Below are 15,877 nucleotides of genomic sequence, written 5' to 3' on the forward strand. Positions count from 1 at the left end.
TGCTACCAGTGAAACTGCAAGGAGGAAGATGTGGAGATATTTGCACACCATAACTGAATGCTGAGGAATATGGGGGCGGGAACATGTTGTTGCTCTTGGCATTCAGAAGACAGTTCCATATCCGGTGGTGCTGCTTCTGGGTCATGGAAAAAAAACACTAATGGCCCAGTTGGCAATATAATGCAGTTTGGGGATGATGGCCAATGGCTTCGCAACTTTCCAAGGCAATAGCCCACAGCTCGGGCTCTGAGTGCTGGTCTCACCCCAGCCTGCTGGAGTAGGAACACCGAAATGAAAGCTGCACTGACCGTGGAGAAATGAGTGACAAGCATGTTCTGGAAACATGCAGCTTTGTCTCACTACCAGTTAGTAGATTCAATTTGCAGCTGATGTCAATGGCTTCTTACATACAAGCGGTCAGATCAGATGATTTGGTAGTTCCCTTCTGACTTGAAACTCAAGGGTGGGCAGTCATTTTGGAGCTCGAAAAACCCACAATGGGGCTAGTAGGGAATACCCCATTTTTACTCTAGCCTACCTTCCCAAACAGTGTATCAACAGAAAGAACTACTTTTCTAGCAAGTGCTAGTGTGTCACTGGAGCTACTTCACTAATGCCAATGTGAACTGGCCAAGAAAGGTGCATGATGCTTGCATCTAAGAACAGAATATGTTTATAAAAGCTGGAAGCAGGGACATTCTTTCCTGACTGGTGGATTACTAATGGCAATGCTCAAATGGCAATAGGGATTCTGGGGAACTCAGCTTACCACTTGCTCCCCTGGCTCATGAAGCCATTTACTGGCTACCTTGACGGCACCAAAGAAAGATTCAACTTTCAGCTGAGCCTAGGTTCAGGATGCGTGCTGAATGTGGTTTTGGTAGATTGACAGGACGCTAACATTGTTTACTCAGTAGATTGGATCTCAGCAAGAAAAAAAAATCCCAATGGTAATAGCTTCAAGTTGTGTAATGTATAATATCTTTGAGGCGGGGGGCGGGGGGGGAGCTCCAAGGCGTATGTGTTGGCAGGGGGAGTAGCAAAGTGAAGTGGCTCTCTACTGAACATGAACAGCCACATAAAAGTGCTATTAGAGGAGCCAACTATGGAACCATACTGCTGGAGGAGGCTTTAAAAGAGAATTTTAACTGCTGAGGGTTTGTTTTTTTTTGTTTGTTGCTTTCATTAAATAGTATTTGCCATGTGTACTTTAGATTATACAGTGTTTGAGTCTTTGCCTTCTCCTATGAACTCTGAAATGCTTCAGCTGAACCAATATAAATCCTCTGAATTTCCAAAACAGAGAACTTTATTGTGTGCGGAACCTCTGTTACTACAACTAAGCCACGTCTACACTAGCTGGCTATTTCGAAGTTGAAATCGACGTAAGGCAGCGAGACGTCGAAGTCACTATCCTCATGAGAAGATGGGAATAGCGCCCTACTTCAACGTTGAATGTCGAAATAGACTACGTGTAGACGATCCGCGTCCTGCAACATCGAAATAGCAGGGTCCTCCATGGCGGCCATCAGCTGAGGGGTTGAGAGATGCTCTCTCCAACCCCGAGCTCTATGGTCACTGCGTGCAGCAGCCCCTTAAAGCTCCCTACCCCCTTATTTCCTGTGCAGGAAGCTGAGAGCTCGTGCAGGCAGCAGCACAGCCACGTGCACAGCCTGCACGTCTCTCTGCAGCCCCCAACCCACCATTCTGCACCCCATGGCAGCCAGCCAGCCCCCCCAAGCGCCCACAGGGCACCCCCCCGCAAGGGGACCCAGGGCTCCCAGCCTGCCAGCCAGAGCGGGAAGAGGCAGCGGGGCCCCTGCTGGATGGAGGCTGAGATCTGGGACCTGCTGGGGCTCTGGGGCGAGGAGGAGGTGCTCCAGATAATAGGGAGCAAGAGGCGGAACGCGGACGCGTTCACTCGGCTGGCCAAGGGCCTGGCTGCCCGGGGTCACCCTGCCTGCACTCCTGACGACATCAGGAGTAAGGTGAAGAAGCTGCAGCAGGGTTACGCCCGGGCCCGGAACACGGCCAGCCAATCTGGGGCCGCCCCCGCCACTTGCCCCTTTTACACGGAGCGCAGGGAAATCCTGGGCCCCAGGTACGCCTCCTCCCCCCCACCCCGGCCACCCTTGACACATCGGCCGACGAGCCCCAGCAGGCCCCGGAGATGGAGTCCGCCCCGGAGGCCAGCCCTGCACCCCAGGGCCCCCCCCCCAGGAGCCCCCCCGGAACACTGAGGAGGAGGGGGCCTCAAGCGACGGGGCGGGGGGGGTGGAGCTCCAGATCGCCCTCCCCTCCCGCAGCTCCAGCAGGGCATCCACCCGATGGCTGTCCCCCAACCGTGGGCGCAGAGCGTCAGGTATGTACCCACCCCCGGTGCACACCCCCGGGGATAAGGGGCGGGGACAAGAGACATGACCAGGGCCCTCCACACACCCAGATGACCATGGCCCCAAGGACAGCAGTGGCATGTCCCTCAGAAGAGTCCATCAGCCTCTGCCCCCCAGCAAGACAGCGCCATGCCCCACCCCTGGGGATGGGAGGAGTGGAACTTAGGGTCCCCCAGGGAGGGGGGGGGGGTTGGACACCCATCAGCAGCAGCAGCAGCATCTCTGGGGGACAGGGATGGGGAACCAGCAGCAGAGGAGTGGGGGAACAAGGGCCACGGGTCAGGGCCCAGAGTGGCTGTCTCCACTCTTCTTCCCCCGCCCTCTGTTCTGCAGCTGCACCATCGGAGGGCCCAGAGAGCACCGGCACGGCGTCTGTCGTCCCACAGAGCCCACCAGGGCCATCCCACCAGGCCAGCCCCTCGGCAGAGCACGGACCAGCCCCAGGACGAGCCTGACAGCGGTGGGGCCATCTGCGGGCGTCCATGGACCCCCGGCTGCTCGCCACCCTCCGGCGTCAGCTGGAGGTGTCCGAGCGGCACCTGCAGGTGGCGGAGCGGCGGCTCCACCTCCAGGAGTGAGTGCTGGCCTGGCACCAGGAGGCTTGGGGGGCCTTCACGTGCACATTTGATGCCATCGCGCGGCACTTAGTCCCCCCCGCCACTCCACCCGCCGTCCCTCCACCATCGGCCATCCTGGGGCCTGCCACCGAGGGGGACCATGGGCCTCCGGACACTGCCCGGCCATACCTGCTGGTTCTCCCGGCCCCCACGCAGCCTCAGCCAGGCCTCCGGCCGAGACGTGGGTCGCACCCCCCAACACCAGGCGCAGGACAATAGGGGTATGTGGCCAAGGACGTTGCCCCCCAAGGTCCCCTCCTTTGGACTCATTCCCCCCATGTTGGTGTAAATAGTTTTTGTTCTACCCGTTTTGTAACTGCCCCCCCGTACATAGTTCCCCCCTTATTCTTTTGTTTTTCATATTATTAATAATACAAAGGGTTGCAGGGTTTTGTTTAAAAAAATTCCATTTTTTTATTGCACAGAAGTGTGTGTGTGTGTGTGTGTGTGCTCTCGGGTTCTCTGTGGTGTGGGCGTGGTGGCAGGGAGCGTTGTGGAGGATGGGGTGGTACAGCGGGTGGCTCACCTGCAGCTGGCCTGCCTGTGTTCAGCCCGCAGCCTGGTCAAAATGGGCCCGCAGGGCCTCCTGGACCCAAATCCCCTCAGGGTCGACCTGGCAACTGGGGGCAGTGGGTGGCTGGACGTCGGCCCTGCCAGCCTCCACAGCCCAGCCCTGGAAGAAGGCCTCTCCCTTGCTCTCCACCAGGTTGTGGAGTGCGCTGCACGTGCCCACAACCTGGGGAATGTTGGTGAGGCCTGCATCCAGGCGGGTGAGGAGACACCTCCAGCGTCCTTTGAGGTGGCCAAAATTGCGCTCGACAACCTGGTGCGCACGGTTCAAGCACGTGTTGAACTGCTTCTGGCTGGCTGTGACATGGCCCATGTAAGGGCGCATGAGCCAGGGCCGGAGCGGGTACGCCGCATCTGCGACAACGCAGAGGGGCATGGTGGTGTCCCTCACAGGAATCTCCCGCTGGGGGATGTAGGTCCCCACCTCCAGCCGGCGGCACAGGCCCAAATTTCTGAACACCCGGGCGTCGTGGGTGCTGCCAGGCCAGCCAACATAAATGTCCAAGAGGCGGCCCCGGCTGTCCACCAAGGCCTGGAGGACCATGGAATGGTATCCCTTCCTATTGAGGAACCATCCTCCACTGTGCTCCGGGGCACGGATGGGGATATGGGTCCCATCCAGAGCCCCAAAGCAATTTGGGAAGCCAGGCTGGCAAACCCCGCGATCACAGCATCTGGGTCCCCAAGCCGCACGAGCCTGTGGAGGAGCAGGGCATTGATTGCGCGGACGACCTGCAGGGGAAGAACATGAGAGAGCACCAGTGAGGGGTGTGCAGGGTGTATCTGGCCCTCCCCCCGCCCCGGGCTCCCGCCCCCCATGGGTCCTCTTACCTCCATGAGGACAGCCCTGACGGTGGCCTTGCCCACGCCGAACTGCTGCCCTACGGATCGGTAGCTGTCTGGAGTGGCCAGCTTCCAGACAGCGATGCCGACCCGTTTCTCTACGGTGAGGGCACGTCTCATGGGGGTGTCCTGGTGCCATAAGGCAGGGGTGAGCCACTGGCAGAGCTCCAGGAATGGCTGCCAGCTCATTCTGAAGTTCTGGAGCCAGCGGTCATTGTCCCGCTTGCCAAGCACCAGCCGCTCCCACCAGTCCGTGCTCATGGGGTATCTCCACAGCCGGTGGCATGTGCAGCAGGGGGGGGCTGGGAGGGCAGCAAGGTCTGGGGCTGCTTCCTCATCCCCCGAGGACCGCTCATCTTCCTGAAATAAAAGATGGTCAGCTGCCTCCTGCATGGCACTGAGCAGGGCAACCACTGTTCCTCCAGGGGCGGGTGTGTGGGCCTCTGGCTGCTGCATGCTGCTTCCACGGGGGTGTGCGGCCTGTGGCTCTGCAGACCGCGTGCTGTGCAGGCTGAGTGTGTCTGGGAGGGGCCCTTTAAGGGAGTGGCTAGCTGTTGCCCCGGAAGTGCTAGTCTGCCCTGTGACCCTGTCTGCAGCTGTTCCTGGCACCCTTATTTCAATTTGGGCCGCTTTGGTGTGTAGACGCTCCCCGGCAGCGCCTATTTCGATGTAGTGCTGTCCAATGTCGACGTCGAACGTCGACGGCACCAGCCCTGGAGGATGTGTAGACGCTATTCATCGAAATAGCTTATTTCGATTTCGCTACATAAGCTATTTCGATGTAGCATACCAGTGTAGGCGTAGCTCTAAAGTGCAAACAAACACATACAGGGTGAAAAAAATGTGTACCTATACTGTTAACAAGGTGAATCATAGTTTACAATCCCAAGTGAAAATGTAAATAAACATTTCTGTTCATATATGTAAATAGTTTTTCACGGTCAATAACAACTGTATAGGTATAGTACTTCTTGAACCCTAGGGTGGAGCAGAAGGGATAATGAAGGTACCACGTGGTATATGAGGTGCAGTGGTCATGGGGTTCTCCAAGGACTGGAAATGATGTGGAGTCTGAGACCTTTGGGCCTACTAGTCAGCCACGTTTTGCAATATTTATGTTTGTTGCATGAGCAACATTTATGTCCTGGGCTGTGTCTACACTTACCAAAAACTTCAAAATGGCCAAGCTAATGGCCAGATTGAAGAATACTAATGAAATGCTGAAATGCATATTCAGTGCCTCATTAGCATGCCACCAGCCTCAGCACTTTGAAATTGCCACTTTTCGCTCCCATAAGTCTTGTCTACACGGGAGTCTTTTTGAAAGGACCCCATCAACATTAAAATTCCCTTATTCCCATGAGCTCATAGGAATAAGGAGATTCTGATGTTGGCGGGATCCTTTCAAAAAGGACCCCCATGAAGACGAGCTGCGCAGGAGTGAAACATGGCAATTTCGAAGTGCCATGGCTTGTGACATGCTAATGAGGCACTGAATATGCATTTCAGCATCTCATTAGTATTCTTCGATCTGGCCATTAGCATGGCCATTTTGAAGTTTTTGGTAAGTGTAGATGTAGCCCTTGTGTGTATACAATGCAACTCTTGTTCCTTTTGCGCCTCTTGCAGCAACCAGTCTCTCTATTCTTTGTCTTTCTCTGTCATTGGGTTCTGATGGGTCCCCTAAGCCCTCTGATCACAGTCTGGGGGATCTCCCAGAACATACTGACCCTCGTCAAGAGTTTCATCAGGTGGTGCTGATAAAACAAATGTGTTTAGAATTAGGCTGTGGCCACACTAGCCCCCTTCTTTCGCAAGGGCCATGTTAATGAAGGATTTTGGAACATGCTAATGAGGCACTGCCATGAATATGCAGTGCCTCATTAGCATAATGGCTCTGCGCACGATTCAAAAATTCTGCTTTTGGAACACCATTGCCCATGTAGACAGGGGCCTTTTGAAAGGACCCTCCTGACTTCGAAAGCCCCTTCTTCCTATTTGGTTTTAGGAAGAAGGAGCTTTCAATGATTCAAAGTCGGGGGGGGGGGTCCTTTCGAAAGGCCCCCATATACACGGGTGGTGGTATTCCTAATGCGGCGCTTTTGAATTGCATGCAGATACCATTATGCTAATGAGATGCTGCATATTCATGTCAGCTCCTCATTAGGCATGGTCAAAATCCTTCATTAACATACCCCTTCCAAAAGGAGGGGGCTAATATGGCCACTGTGTCAGTGTTACATAACACTTCTTGAATTTATGATGTTTTAGTTTCTAGTACAAGAAACAAAACATAATTCCCTGAATTGTCCCCAGCAGAAGGTTTCTTGCAAGCTTGTTTGTATAGTATCATGGCTACTATACTAACAAACACCACACTTTGGGAGACAGTGTCTTTTGAAACTTGATATAATTTAGGGTGAATGATTTACACTTTTACAAATGCATCCAGAAGCTCCAAACCACATTACATAAATAATGCATATAGGGTCCACCTCTCTGGTCTGACATGGTTGGGACCAGATCAGTTCCAGACAAGAGAATTTGCTGGACCAGGGAAGATTCCCTGCCACGGCTCGCAAGCTGTTACACCGCACCCCTCCATCCACCACTGGGCTGCTCCCCTACCTTCTGCCCTGGGGCTGCCAGAAGAATCTAGCTCAGGGCCATGCTGGGGACACAGCTCCAGCCCTGCGCGGCTGCCCCCGACCCGGTGGGGCTGTGGGTGGAAGGCCAGCTCTGGACCCATGCAGCTGTGAGAGAAAAGCCGGCTCTCGCCCTGTGCGGATGCAGAGGAAAGCTGGCCCCAGCTCCGGCCCCGCAGGCCTGTGGTGGGAGGCTGGCTCCAGTCTCGGCCTCACAGGGCTGCGGGGGAAAGCCAGCCCTGGCTCCAGCCCTGGCCCCATGGGGCTGCTGGCATACAACAGCCCCTGACCTGCATGCCTGCCCTCCCACAGGAGTTGCTGGGGGGATGCTGCAACCCCCCTGCCCCAGGCTGCCAGAGGATGCGGTCTGCACCCTGCTGCCTGCTCTCTGGTCCAGCTCTCTGGTTTCTGGACCTGAGAACGCTAGATTTAGGAGTTTCAACCTCTACTCACTTCCACCTCCTTTACAAAACAAAACAACCAAGTCATACTTACTGTTTTCTGCATGGATGCAATAAATAATTCATGACAGCAAAATCACGTGGGAAGTTGTGACATACCTGCATACAACCCAGCACACTGAGCAGCTCTGTCACACTTACACAGCAACCATGAATACCTTACAATGCTTTGGTTGAAGCAGCTCCCACCTGGGCCATCCACAAACAGCCTTCCAGCATACAAGCTACACCCTAAGAACAAAGGAGTATGTGAACGGCCATACTGTGTCAGACCAAAGGCCCATCCAGCCCAGTGTCCTGTCTTCTGACAGTAGCCAACGCCAGGTGCGCCAGAGGGAATGCACAGGGAATGCCCAGCCCTGACAGAGAGGTGAGGGACACCGTCCCTGCCCATCCTGGATAGTAGCCATTGATGAACCTAACCTCTATTAATCTGCCTCTCTTGTATACCTTCTTGCAGTCCTGGCCTTCACAACATCCTGTCAGGAAGTACCAGAGGTTCACTGTGCATTGTGTGAAGAAATACTTCCTGTTTGTTTTAAAGCTGTTGCCTATTGATTTCAGTTGGTGACCCCTAGATCTTGTGTTATGGGAAGAAGTAAATCACTTGGCATTATTTACATTTTTCGCACCAGTTATGAATTTAGAGACCTTTATCTACACCACCAAGGAAAATTGACCCATTCAGGGTTGATCTTCAGGCGTTCAATTTCACACACACTCAAAATCAAAGTTGACCCCCGTGCTCCTTGTGAGAGGTGAGGAGTAAGGAAGGTCAAAGGGAGAAATGTTCCCATCGACCTTCCACTGTTAAGACAGGCAAGCTAGCTGAGCATAGATATGTTGATTTTAGCTATGCAATCGCGCATCTACAGTCGACTTCCAAGTCTAGCATAGATGTAGACTAAGTTATCTCCTTTTCCCAGCTGAAAAGTCCCCATCTTTTATTCATCTTTCCTCATATGGCAGCAGTTCCATACCCCTAAGCATTTGTGTTACCCTTTTCTGAACCTTTTCCAATCCACTACGTATTTTAGAATTTGGCTGTTTGATCAAGAACTTCTCCGAACCAGTAAGAACTGGGACCCCTAAATTCGATATACAGCTTCCTCTTCTGATAACTTAAAGGATCTTAAATGGGATGTGCCTGCAAATGCGATTGTTTCTCATAACACCAAACAGAAAAGAAGCAGAATCACCAAATCAAGTACAGTCCTCAAAACTGACATATCTGAACAAGTGTTGAAAGAGTCTGGACCAAGATGAGCCAAAAAATAGGATGAAACTGGAATAGGATTGTTTATCAATGAATCTTACAGAAAAGAGATAACATGGAGAAATTTGGTGTAGTGCTCTTTTTTGGCATAACTAGAAATCAACATTTAAAGTTTGAAAACTAGAAAAAAATTTATTGCATACAAAATTGATTATAGCGCTTTTTGTTAAAAGATAGCAAATGATAAGAGAAAAAACATTTGGTGGAATTCCCCTTTTAAAATTTACTAAAAAAATTAATAAATTTAACGATACCTTTTTTAAGAACTCCAAAATAAAAAAATTAATTTCATAAAAACAACGCTGTATTTCTGACAAATGCTATCATTTAAATAAAGCATGTAATTGAAGGAAAAGACTTTGTGTTAAGAACCTGAGCAACGTTGGGTATGTCATCTACTTTCACTATATCTTTTTTGAGATGAGGCATCCATGTCCACATGCAGTATCAGTATGCAGGCATACTACGGATTTACATAAATGCACTATGATATTTACTGTCTTATTTAGTATATCCCCTTTTAACCAGTCTCAACATTCTGCTTTCTTTTTTAACTGCTGCTGTGCATTGATTGGATGTTTTCAGAGGCCTATGCACAATGGCTCCATGATCTGTCTCTTCAGGGTGAACAGCTTCTTTAGACCCCATCATTTTATACGTATAGTTGGGCTTATGTTTTCCAATACAAATTATTTTGCGTTTATCAACATTGAATTTCAGCTGCCATTTTGTTGTCCAATCATCCAGTTTTGTGAGATTTTTTTAAAGCTCTTTCCCATCTGCTATGGACTTTATTATCTTGAGCAATCATGTGGGTTAATCTGCAAATCCATATGGTCATCTTCAGGCCATAGCAATACTCACTCATTTCATTCCTTTAGCTCAGCATCAAAAGTGCCTCCAATCTACTGGAACTTGAATAGCTGAGAGAAGTGGGGGATTTGTTTATCCTCACCATTATCATAATCTCATCTCCCAATCCAAGAGGCTGGAGAGGAAAAAAAAATAGCCAGAGTAGCAGTTTCTTTCATGTTCTTCCTTCAAATATCTGAATTCCTTAAGGCTCAGATTTATGTGGGGTACAATCCAAACCAACATCACCTATGTCAGCCCCAGTCCTGTAAGGTGCTAAACACTCAGCACTTGACAGCAACTTTTTCAATTCTGATTGAGCTGTATGGCAATTGAGGGCACTCAGCATTTTTCATGATTAGCTCTAATTAAGTAGAATTTATGAAGAGAACAAATCCATTTGCTGTCATTACATAGCAACAGCAAGCAACTGGGGGGAAGAAGTGTACTAAATTCAAGCATGAATGCTAGAGGACCTTTTACTTGGCTCAGTGTTCTTAAAGGAGAGGAAATGTTGTCTGAGTCTTTGAGGGTAGCTTGTGGCATTCCAAGGGGAGTTTCTACAGCTGGAAATTTTAATCCATGCTATGTCCTGTTCACTTGCAAATGGGAGAATTCAGCCTCTGTGCCTGCCATGCAGGCTATGTTTAAAATTAGAATGCTGACATTTGAGCTGTATTGGGTCTCACAGCTTTTTTCAGGGAGAGGTATTTTTAACTTTCGATGCAATTGAAGATGAAGATAAAAATAAAAAGGGAAGTCAAGAATCTCAAGTTTCTCATCATCTTAGAAACTTTGCAAATAAGCAAGTTGCTAAGGCACATTTCATAAATCTAGACACAGATTTTAGTATGATTTAGCAGCTTTCAAGTTAAACATACTTAAATCCTAAGCAATTTTTCCTCTACCTAATTTATGATTAATAGATCAATGGGAAAAGGACACAGACATTAGTAGTGAGGAGAAGACAAGCTATGACTGAAATCCTGCTTTTCCTAGTGGCTAGGGTGACCATATTTCCCTATGCTAAACACAGGACACCCTGGGGGGTAAGGGAGTGGGTGGTTCCCCAGCTATGGCTACCAAGCAAATGCAGCTCCCTGGCTGCCCCATGCCATGAGGCACTGGAATGCAGCTGCCAGCCCGCGGAGGAGCTCCACAGTTGTAGGAGGAGGAGTTCACCAGCTGTCCCATGCTTCTGGACTCTGGGAATACTGCAGGGATGCTTCCTGGTTCCAGCAGTAGCTGCCTTGCGGGGGCTGTTGTACTGTGGGAGGTGGCTGCACCTCCTGGCTGTACCATGCCTCTGGGTGCCAGGAATGGGGCTGCTACCCTGCTGAGGACCTCTCCTGCTGCCCCATGCCTCAGAATTCTAGCAATGGGGCTGGCCCCCGATGGGGGACCTTCCCAGCTGCCCCATGCCTTGGAGAACCAGGAATGGGGCTGCCACTCTGTGAGGACCTCCCCACCTGCCCCAGACCTCAGGGTGCCAAGAATGGGGATGCCACCAGACAGGGGTCCTCCTGACTGCCACCTCGGGGCACTGAGAATAGGGCTGCCACTCCACAGGACAGCTCCATTGCTGACCTATGCCTTGGGGTGCTAGCAATGGTGCTACCTCCCCACAGGAGAGCTCCCCAGCTGCAGGGACTCCCTAGCTGCAGAGACAGCTGCCCCATGGGGCCTGGGAGGTGGCTGCATGGGAGGCTGTCCTGTGATGGGGATTAGGCTACATCCCTGCAATGGTCTCCCTGGCAGCAGCACTGAGGATGGGCTGCCCAGCACTGCTGGGGCACCAGCTCCCCTTTAAAATCTTAGGGGGGGATGAATACACACTGCCCTATCCCCCAACATACCCCACCTCCCTCTCCTGCTGCTGCCTGAACTGGCTGGTCAGTATATGCTGCACCTGCTGTCTAGCCAGCTCCTGATTGAGTTTACCTGAGGCTGTGCAGGCTTGGGGAAAGGGCACCGGCAGCAGGACGATTAAATATACAGGACAATTAGCTTCTTGTAAAATAAAATAAAATAAAATAAAATAAATAAAAAAGCAGCACACCTGCCTGAAATAGAGGACTGTCCTGGTGAAAATGGGATGGATGATCACCTTATTACTGGCACACACAATCCCATTAACTCCATTCTAATGGCACAAGTGGCTAGATTTTCAAAAGAGCTCTGAATCCAGCTTCTGTCATCAAGAAAGGAAGAGACTGGAGGGTAGGAAATGTGTTTGTAGAGAGAACAGGAGCTGGCTCCATAACAGCTGCTAAGGAAAATTCAGCACAAAATACGCACAAGTATTTCACATACACCACTGTATTTATATAATACATACCTCAGTTCAACATATTTGTTTTGGCAGTAGGAGTGTAGTGTGTGCTTTAACTAAAATTGAATGATTTTGAACGTGGAGAAGCATCACGCGAGTATTTTAAGAATACAGCTTTATTTCTGGACAAACCCAATTAAGGGCTGAAGAGTGACTATCACCCTGGTATGTCGATCATTACAGCCTGTACGATATTTGAGGGATGCATATTGGGTATCTGAGCTAAAATAGATGTGTACCTGCTTACAGCTGGGTTGAATTTCACCATTTTTCAAGAGATGTGGTACTATATTTCTTTAAATGTGCTTTTGTTTAGTTCATATTTAAATCCTGTTAATTTTAAAACAAGTTTTGATAATTTTCTTGATTGTATTAACAGCAGTGTAATAAGCAGTGAACAGTGCCAGGATCAACTGTATTTTAACACTCTAAGAAGTTAGCCCCTAGAAACCATTCAGTATTGTTAGCCTTTAATAATCTATGTTCAAAAAGTGTTTCTAGGGTAAATTTTTCAAGTGCGCTTAAGTGACTTAGAAGCCTATGACCTATTTTCAAAAGTGACTTGGTGTTTAAGCTCCTAAAGTCACAGATACTTTTAAGACACATTTGAAATTGGGACTTAGTTTTTATTTTGATTTAATCATTCCAGCTTAGAAAAAGATACAATTAATCACTGTGACTCTTCCTGTGTAGATGCAGTTATACTGATAATGGTTCTATCAGTTATACTGATAGAAAAAGACTTCTTTTGCATAAGATACTTGAAGAACCTTCAAAAACACGTCCCTTTTAAATAGTTTACAGCATAAAACATGCTACTGCTATGAAGATTTTTACATAGCTAGGGAAACCTGGAATTCTAATTTATCTCACAGAACATTTGAAAAAGAAAGACATGCCATGCCTGACTCTAGAGGGCTGACTAAACAGAAGAAAGAACAGGCCCATAATTAGAACTTGTTTTCTCTCTCTTGTCTCTGTAGTTACTACTTCCTCAGGTACATAAAAGATTTTTAAGTCATAGCTTGGAACAAATTATTTTGTTCCAAATCTGTCACAAATATGTTTGTTGAATTAGACCCTGTATTGATATTAATAAATGGGCTTATAAAAATTTACCTATAGTATATTTAAAATGGAATATCGAAATTTCTTTAGTTATGTTGCCATAATTGAAAATTTTAGTTCAGTTTGTTGCTATGCATTTCAGTTACTGTACTTCTCCTCTTGTACAATGAAAGCCAGTTTCACTTGTGCAAGTTCTTGGTGTACCAATGTATATGTTTCAGATGCTGAGAATGTTTGTTTAAAAATGCCGAGCACAAAAAGCCCCAGGGTGAAAAAGCACTTTGGTTGGGCCTAGGCTGTGTACTTATTTTTGTCTGTAATGCTCACAAAGAGAAGTTACTCACCTGTAGTAACGATGGTTCTTCGAGATGTGTCCCCGTGGGTGCTCCACAATAGGTGTCTGGCTCGCCCGGCGCCGCAGATCGGAATTCTTCCAGCAGTTTCTCCTGGATCGCGCATGCGCCGGCGCGCACCGCTCCCCCGCGCGCCCCTGGCCGCGTGCGTGATCCAGTCCCCGCCAGTTCCTTGACCAACCGCCTCGAATGCTCCTGAAAAACACTAGACAGAGATCTGAAGTGGGGAGGATGGGCGGGTAGTGGAGCACCCACGGGGACACATCTCGAAGAACCATCGTTACTACAGGTGAGTAACTTCTCTTTCTTCTTCGAGTGGTCCCCGTGGGTGCTGCACAATAGGTGACTACCCAGCAGTAACCCAAGTAAGGAGGTGGGTAATCGGTTTATGTGCAGCTTGCCCTCGAGAGGACTGCTGTCAACAGACGGGTATCCTCTTCGAATATCCGATGTAGTGCATAATGCTTGGCGAAGGTGTCGTAGGATGACCAGGTCGCCGCCCTACAGATGTCTTTTAATGCGATGCCCTTGAAAAAGGCTGTTGACGCCGCCACCGCCCTGGTGGAGTGAGCCCTAGGCGGGGCCAGCAAAGAGGTCTTTCGAAGCTCGTAGCACATTTTTATACAGGACACAATGTGCTTTGAGATTCTCTGTGAAGAGAGACCGTCTCCTTTTGACCTGGGAGCAAGAGAGACTAGAAGCCTGTCCGTTTTCCGGAAGGACTTAGCTCTGTCTATGTAGAAGGCCAATGCCCTCCTTACATCCAGGAGATGCAGGCGTGCCTCCTTGCTGGAGCTGTGAGGCTTTGGGTAAAACAAGGGCAAACAGATCGATCTGGGGAACCCCCCATGTATGAAAAATGCACCGTAGCAGATCGGAGCGGATCTGGCATTCGTGCATGAGTGCGAAAAGCCTGCTCAGCTGATCTGCTTTCAAGTTGTGAGCGCCCAGCAAGTATGAGGCTTTCAACATTATGTTATTGGCGATGCACCAGTTCCACAATTGGACTGCTTCCGCACACAGACCACGGGATCGTGCTCCTCCTTGTCGATTGATGTAAAACATAGTGGAGGTATTGCCGGTATTGATCCCGACTACTTTGCCATGCAGGTAATCTCGAAAATGCTTGCAGGCATTGAACACTGCTCTGAGCCCCAGTATGGTTATGTGCAGTGTCTGTTCTGCAGGGGACCATAGCCCTTGCGTTACCTTGTTGCCGATGTGCGCTCCCCATCCTATGTGGGAGGCGTCGGTAGTAAGAAAAATAGAAATTTGTGGTTGGTGAAAAAGGCACCCCCACTAGCAGATTCTTGGGATTTTCCCACCATGCTAGGGATCTGCGCACCTCTGTCGTGGGCGACACTCCCCTGTGGACAGAATGAGATGCCGGCTTGTAAACACTCGCCAGCCAATGCTGCAGGCTTCGCATGTGTAACCTGGCATTCTGTACTACAAACATCGCTGCCGCCATGTGGCCCAACAGCTGTAGGCATGTTAGGACCGGCACCGTGGGGCTGTATGTCATGACTTGCACCAGTGAACTGATGGCGCGGAAGCGGGCATCGGGCAGGTATACTCTTGCTGTGATAGTTTATGCGTGCCCCTATGAACTTTATATCATGTGTGGGTTCGGTCTTTGACTTTGCAAGATTGATAACTAGGCCCAGCGAAGAAAACGTGTCCGCTGTGACGTGTATCATGCGTAAGACCTCTGCCTTCGAGGCCCCTTTCAGCAGGCAGTCATCCAGATATGGAAAAATAAACACCCCGTGTCTGTGCAGGTAGGCTGATACCACTGCCAGGGTTTTGGTAAAAACTCTGGGAGCCGAGGAAAGGCCGAACAGAAGAACCGTGTACTGGAAGTGCTGCCTGCCAACTGTGAAGCGGAGCAAGCGTCTGTGTGCTGGGTGGATTGTTATATGAAAGTAAGCATCTGTTAAGTCGAGGGCTGCAACCAGTGTCCATCGTCCAGTGCCGTGAGTATAGAGGCAACTGTGATCATCCAAAAAACGTTGCTTGCACAAGTAACGGTTGAGGCCCCATAGATCCAAGATGGGCCTCCAGCCTCCTGTTTTTCTCTCTGTTAGGAAGTAGCGTGAATAAAAACCTTTCCCCTGGAATTGCTCCGGCACTCTTTCCACCGCCCCTATGAACAGACGGTGATCCACCTCCTGCTTGAGCCTCGCCTCGTGGGCAGCGTCTCTGAGATGAGGCCTGGCGGGAGGCTTAGTCGGTGGAAGTGACTGGAAGGGGATCGTGTAACCCGTGGCTGTAAGCTCTAGCACCCATCTGTCTGTGGTGATCTTTTGCCATTTGGAGTGGAACAGTTTGAGGCGATGATGGAACATGAGTGGCATTGAGCGATGGTATTGATAGTGCAGCCCCCGTCATACCCGTCAAACTTGTTGTCTTTGGGCCTGCCCCAAGGGCGTACGGCTTTGTTGGGAACATCGCCTGGGAGTTCTGT

The sequence above is a fragment of the Carettochelys insculpta genome, chromosome 5, assembly GCF_033958435.1.
Source record: "Carettochelys insculpta isolate YL-2023 chromosome 5, ASM3395843v1, whole genome shotgun sequence".
Taxonomy (NCBI): Eukaryota; Metazoa; Chordata; order Testudines; family Carettochelyidae; genus Carettochelys; species Carettochelys insculpta.